This window comes from Camellia sinensis, chromosome 10 (genome assembly GCF_055761805.1).
Source record: "Camellia sinensis isolate YWXY chromosome 10, ASM5576180v1, whole genome shotgun sequence".
In the NCBI taxonomy this organism is placed as follows: Eukaryota; Viridiplantae; Streptophyta; class Magnoliopsida; order Ericales; family Theaceae; genus Camellia; species Camellia sinensis.
Genome location: NC_138970.1, coordinates 6,077,576 through 6,084,598, shown reverse-complemented (window position 1 = coordinate 6,084,598; position 7,023 = coordinate 6,077,576).

Here is a 7,023-nt window from a genome sequence, read left to right as displayed (position 1 = left end):
TGAGAATTGGGTTTGGATCGGGTTGTGACCCAATAATAGTATCCATTTTGTGACCTATTTAGTTAGTTTATTCAAACATCATTATATACATATTTATTTGTATATATTAAGCACATGAGAAGTTTAGACATTTGTAATTCTCATTTTTTGATGATGGAGTTGATGACTGAGAGGGAAGTTTTTATGTGCACAAGGGCCTAGCTAGGCCAAGGCGCGGTAATGGGCCGTTCTGTGGGCCGCGGTCAAAAGGGCCCAGTAAAAGGACCGCGCAGTTAGCTCGGTCCATTTGTGGTTATGGTTACCACGGTCGGTACGGTGTAATTAGCTCGGTCATACCATTCAAAGCCGAGATGATTTGAGCCTTCCTCCGGATCTTGCTTTTGATTAGCTCGGTCCAAGCTTGCTATGGTTAGCTCAGTCTCAACAGGCGAAACTGAGGTACAAACAATGAAGAGAAGAACCGAGCTAGTTGGAGCTCAGTCATTTCTGCCACTTTGGCATGGCTATGTTAGCTTGGTCGTGTTGTCATACTACCAAGGTAAAACCATCTCACTTGGTTTAAGCAGTGAGGGGGGTATTGAAGGATAAACATTATCTTTCAGGAGTGTGATTCCTCGGAGGACTCTACATGAAGGAATAAGAGTCCTACTAGGATTATGCCACGCGGAACCTATAAAAGCTCACAACATCACTTATGGAGAGGTAACACATAACTTTGATTCTCGAATACACAGAGTTTTTGTCTATTTGTCTATTTTGCTGACTTAGGCATCGGAGAGGTATCCGACACACACCCGCCGGCTAGCTCACGTTTGTATTTTCAGGGAGTAATGCGACGACGGTTTGGAGAAGCGCAGACTTGATCAACAGGATTATATGAGAACATTATTTCGTGCTCGTACAATGACCATATTAGTGGCCATAGGTTTTCAACCTTTGTAACTCTAGCCCTAATGGCTAGAGTTGATGGCCTTGGTTAATGACATTTGATAATCCTATTGATGTATAACCTTCATGGTTAGGAATTTCCCTACTTGTATAAATAAAGGTTTTTTCCCTCCAACTTGGAAGAAGAATTTTAGAGAGATTTTTGATGGAAAATAGAGATAGTATTTTGAGATAAAAAGTTGGAGATGTTTTTTCCACTAAAAGAAAATTTTTACTATCTTCTTTTGCTAGTCCCTTCTTTGGTTCGTGTTAGAGAGTACAACCATTGTTAAGTTCGCCGAAGCTGTTCAGAAGGTGCTTCTGCATTAGTTGGTTTCGACCATCGTATCTTGGGAGATAGTCGCCGGCATACCTCTAGCATCCATCGGGAGGCGGTGAATCTGTTTTAAGAACACTGTTGTATCACATAGGTTTCGTTTTGCATCTCTTATCTTTTGTTCTTCAAACTTCTACATTTAAACTATTCCTTGCATATTGTTGTATATGTTCATGAGAATCCATCTTGTAATATGTTTCATGATATAATCTAATTTATTTATGTATTTTTAGTTGTATAGTTTATTTTGTATTTAATTCTTTAACAATAAAAAAATTATTTTATCATTCCTATTTAATTTATTTCATATATTTTTCTTGTATTATTATGGAAATACCAACAATTACTATTTTGATGTTTTGACTAAAAAGATGGCTATATTTTTTTTTAAAAAAAAAAATATGATTTTTTATGCACAAGAATGTTTGAAAGAATGTGATTTTTGTCATTACTTTGATTATTTTTATTAAATCACATTTGATTTTGATGATATACTTTATGGATTAAATGTAATATTTTTCTTGTCACTTTATATGTGGTACATTTTAAAATGAAAAGATTATATAAACTTATTTTTTGAATCTATGGTGCAATTTATATATTTGAAAATGCTCTAGGGGAGAAATATGTTTAAAGAGAAAGCATCATCTTATGGGGAGTTTTTGAAAAATTATATTCTGATTATACGCATAATATTAGGGAGAGTTTTTCTAAAAACATATTCTAAAATTACTCTAAATTTCTTTACTCCTAATCTACACAAATGTTTTATTATGACAAATGGGAGACGTTATAACAATTTTATATGATTTTGGTAAAAATGTTTTAAAGAGGGAGAAAATAAATGCATGCATTATTGTTGATAAATATTTTTTATTGCATTTACTTCAAAAATTGATTCTTGTCACTTATATTAATCTTTTATTTTGATGATGTCAAAGGAGAAGAAAAAATAAGATTTATATATAAATTTATTTGACAAAAAACTTGTTAATAAATGAGAAGAAAATATAATGCAAATAAATGCCTATATTATGATTGTTGAAAATTTTTATGTTGCATTTATTCATATGAAATTTTGTGTCAAATTCATGCTTGTATTGCCATCATTAAAAAGGGGGAGATTGTTAATCATATAATTTGATTTTGATGATGCCAAAAATATTATGGGATAAATTATGATTTTTTAATATACATATTTTATATTTTTTGATACAAAATATTAGCCGTTAAAATATATGTTGCATGATGTATTTGTCATAAATATTATTTAATCGAAGTTATTGTGCAAGATCTTATTTTACAAAAATATTTTATAAAATTTACTATTTACGTTTTGAAAAATAATGTTGGTCACTATTCATCTTTTGACAAATTTGATACTGATTGGTTGTATTTTTTTGACAAATGTGATATTGGTGGGTTGTCATCTTTTGACAAATTTGGTATTTGTGAGTTATATTTTTTTGACAAATTTAACATACCCACGTGGGGTAGTGAGTTATTTTTTATTAAAGTGTATTTATAATCTCTACAACAATTACAAAAATTCTAAGAGTATATATATTTTCATATGTATTATAAATATTATTTTAAAAAGATTTTACTATACATACAAATATTTTAATAGAGATTTTGCTATACATTTAAATATTTTAATAGAAAAGTTACTATGCAGCCATTGTGCACTTATTGATTTTACGAGAATTGTTTTGATAATTTGCTATCACTATTTATCGAAAGTGACCTGGCTTATATCTTCAAACACAAATATTGAAAAAGAAACGATTGCTGTGTATTTTGCACATGCACATGATGCCTAATCAAGAGGAGAGTGAGTCTGTCGAATCAGGATCCTCTCCTTGCAGTCTCCATCCTTGCGCCCGTCCTTGCAGGCCTTCGGGTCTACTTTTAGACCCAATTTTGATAATCCGAACCGTTCATATTTTATGATTTATTCAATATATCATACCTGTAAAAAATCAAGTTGATCGGATATCAGAAAGTATGTGTTCAAAAAATTGAACTAAAAACTATTTTTTAAATAATTTAATAAACAGTTTTCCAAACACATGCTTTCTGATATCCGATCAACTTGATTTTTTACAGGTATGATATACTGAATAAATCATAAAATATGAACGGTTCGGATTATTAAAATTGGGCCTAAAAATAGACCCGAAGGCCTGCAAGGACGGGCGCAAGTACCAGGCTGCAAGGAGAGAACCTTGGCTCGAGTCTGTCTCCACATGATCCGTGCAAGTCAGAGGAGAAGCGTGCCTTCCAACGATTATATTTTTGGACAGTGTTTTGATGGGAGAAAAATAAGTGTTCAAGAAACCAAAAAGAAAAAAAATTGTGATATTGAAATATTCTTAAATATTGTATTGTGCTTTATTAAGTTATATTTTTTGTAAGAAAATATATTGAAAGTTTGAGCAAAATTGTAAAAGGGTTTTCTATCCCTTATTCATATTATTTTTGTAAAAAAAGAGTTTTTGTGAGTGATTTTTTTGAGATAAAATCACTTGGGTTAGGTGTGAGCAGGCACCGGATTCAAAATTAGTTGGGATATTTTTGTGAGCTATTTTTGATATAAAATTACTTGGTTATAATGTGATTAGACACTAAATTCTAAATTAGTCGGAGTGATCGACATTGGTCACTTGTTGTAAAAGTTCACTAGTATTCGTGAAACTAATGGTGTAATTACTATTTGAAGAATATTAGAGAAATTCTCGAGAAGGATACTTGGGGAGTAGATGTAGGCTTAGCGTGTCGAACCACTATAAATCGTTGAGTTTGCTTTCATTTCCCTTTGCTTATTTTATTTTATTACTCTATTTTATATTATTAAGCATATTTATTTATTTATTATTTGGGTTAATTTTTAATTTAACAATTTTTTAGTAACCCAATTCACCCCTCTTAGATTGTCTACCTAAAATAACAAAAATGATGACAATGCAAAGTTTTATTACATAAATTTATGCATAAATCACTTATACTTTTATTATTTTAAAATTATTTTGTTTACATGCCACTTTTGTTTTTGGAGGAGGTAAGACTTATAATTTTAGATAATTATGTTTTATTTTTTTAATAATTCTTTTAAATTAGTTCAAAACTACATAATAACATATTTTGTTATAATTAATTTTACCAATCAATACACTACAAAAAATTAAGATTTAGAATCCAAAATTTAGGGACAAAATTCACTGTGTTTGGTTGTGGTTTTTTTTAAATATGGCTTTTTGAAAATTTTATACAACTTGTTTGGTTATTTTAAAAAATGAGTTATGTTTTCAAAAAAATAAATGAGATAGGTAGGCTTTAGTAGAATAGGTACATATAGGTAGGCTTTGAAAATGAGATAGGTAGCCTTTAGTAGAATAGGTACATATAGGTACATATATGTATGTATATATATATATATTTAAAAAATCTGAGAGAATGTTTTGATGTGATTTTTTTTGTATTTTTTTAATTGTTTCAATCATTAATTTAGAGGAAAATTTGAAATTGTAATGATATATTTTTTTGAAAACCAAACAAGCATTTTTTTTCAAAAAACAGTTTTCAAATCATTTTTTCAAAAAAATTTTCAAAAAACGGCAACCAAGCATGCTGATTATTTTTTGGGACCAAATATTTTTTTTGCGAAAAGTGTTGTCATTATATTTTTAGCAATGAAAATTAGACATTAGTAATGAATTATTATCCTTTTGGGACCAAATTTTTTGTCTAAAAAAATAAACCATTTTGAGAACAAATTATTTTGTCCCTAAAAGTCTATTTATTAGTAACATTTTCAAAATTTTGTCGCTAAAAGTTTTATTTTTAACTTTTTGAAACAATCTTTTAGCGACTATTCTCATGACGATAGAAATTAGTCTTTAAATGTCTTTTATAACAAATTGTGTCATAATTTCCTTGAGTTATGGCACAATCTGGTTAGTTACTTTGGATTTTAATTTCCATCATATTGAATTATAATTTTTGAGAGTGTGAGAGGAAAATAATTAATCTCACCATGAATACAGGAAATAAATCAAATTGAAAGAAAAGGGTACTAAAAACTTGTGAAGGACTTGGGAAGTTTGAAATGTTGGATCTGCAGCGACTTTTTGTTTTCATTTTTTTGGAGGGTGGATTTAAAAAAGTGAAGGATGGAAAAAATAATTTTAAAATAATGACGGTATAAATTTTTATTATATAAATTTATGCATAAATCATTTATACTTTTATTATTTTAAAATTATTTTGTCTACATACCACTATTTTTGAAATTCTCTCTCCTTTTGTTTTGTTTTGTTTTGTTTTTTTTTCTAGCAATTACAGATATTCGGATCAACTTACATGCAATTTGGCTAATTCCTTTTATAATTCGATTAAAAGCAGGCCATTTATGTCGGAATAAGAAAATTCACAAAAAAAATAATTTATCACGACTTAATTTTAAGAATTAAATCTTAAATTTTAAGAATTAAATCTTAAATAATTATGTGGGCGACACCACTAATAATTCAAAACAAACCCAGGGTTGCAGGGACTTTCTATGATAGTGACAATTGACTAAATAAAATATCATATAAAGGAAAAGTTGATGTATCCCGCAATTTTCAATGTGATTTGAATGTAACTTTGGGTAAAGTTGGCTTTAGTGTTTTTCACCTACTGTTAAACAACTCCTTTTTGCTTTATTTTCTTGTTTTTGATTCTCACCCTCTCTAGTGATCTTCTCAAAGGAAACACTCGTACAAAACAAATTCTTTTATATATATATATATATATATTGATGATTGGAACATGTTTTGACAAATTATTGAGTGTTCCTCTCGTACAATTCCTTCCGCATACTGAATTTGGATCATCGGCCGCCCTACCCGACAGCCCTACCCGGCAGCCCCCCAAAACGACGTCGTTTTGGGGGGTTTTTTTTTTTTTTTTTTTTTTTTTCTTTCTTCTTCTTCGTTCTTGATCCAAAACCGGAGGGGAAAACCAGAGGGGAGGGGAGAAGAGGGAGGAGGGAGGGGGAGGTCCGATCGTCGCCGTCGTAGCTCGTCGCCTCACGCCGGCCGTCGCAGCATAGCTCGTCGCCTCACCCCGGCCGTCGCAGCACCGCAGCACCGCCGTCTCCTCCGCCTCCGCCTCCTCCTCCTCCTCCTCCTCCTCCTCCTCCCCCACTGGTTATGGCCCCCTCCAGTCCGGCCCACCGGCGGCTCTTCTTCCCTTCCCCTCCCCTCTGGTTCTGTCGAGCTCGACGAGGAAGAAGAAAAAAAATCAAAACACCCCCAAAACGACGTCGTTTTGGGGGGCTGCCGAAACGGCTGCCGAAAACGGCAGCCGAGGATCCTTGCTCTCCGCATACTACCCAAAGGCATTAATAAGGTTTTCCCATTATAACCAAGGTAGTCCAATTGATTGGACCATCATTTATTTTGCATTTATTGTATGTCTGCAAAAGTTTAGAGACAATTCACAAAGCATAATTCTAGTGCTTTGCAAAATAAAATAAGCATAATTCTTGTGCTTTGCAAAATAAAATCGACGTGAAGAGAAATTATTTTAGGGCGCCCAAAAGAAAGCAAATGGAATAATGGGTTATTTTAACAACATGATTAAAAGTTAATTTTTAATTTTTAATTTATTTTAAGTCACATTATTTTTTATTTTTTTTTATTTATTAAAAGATAAAAAAAGTTAAAAAAAATACGACAATGCTACGTAGCTCAAATTTTGTGACTCAAAAGTGG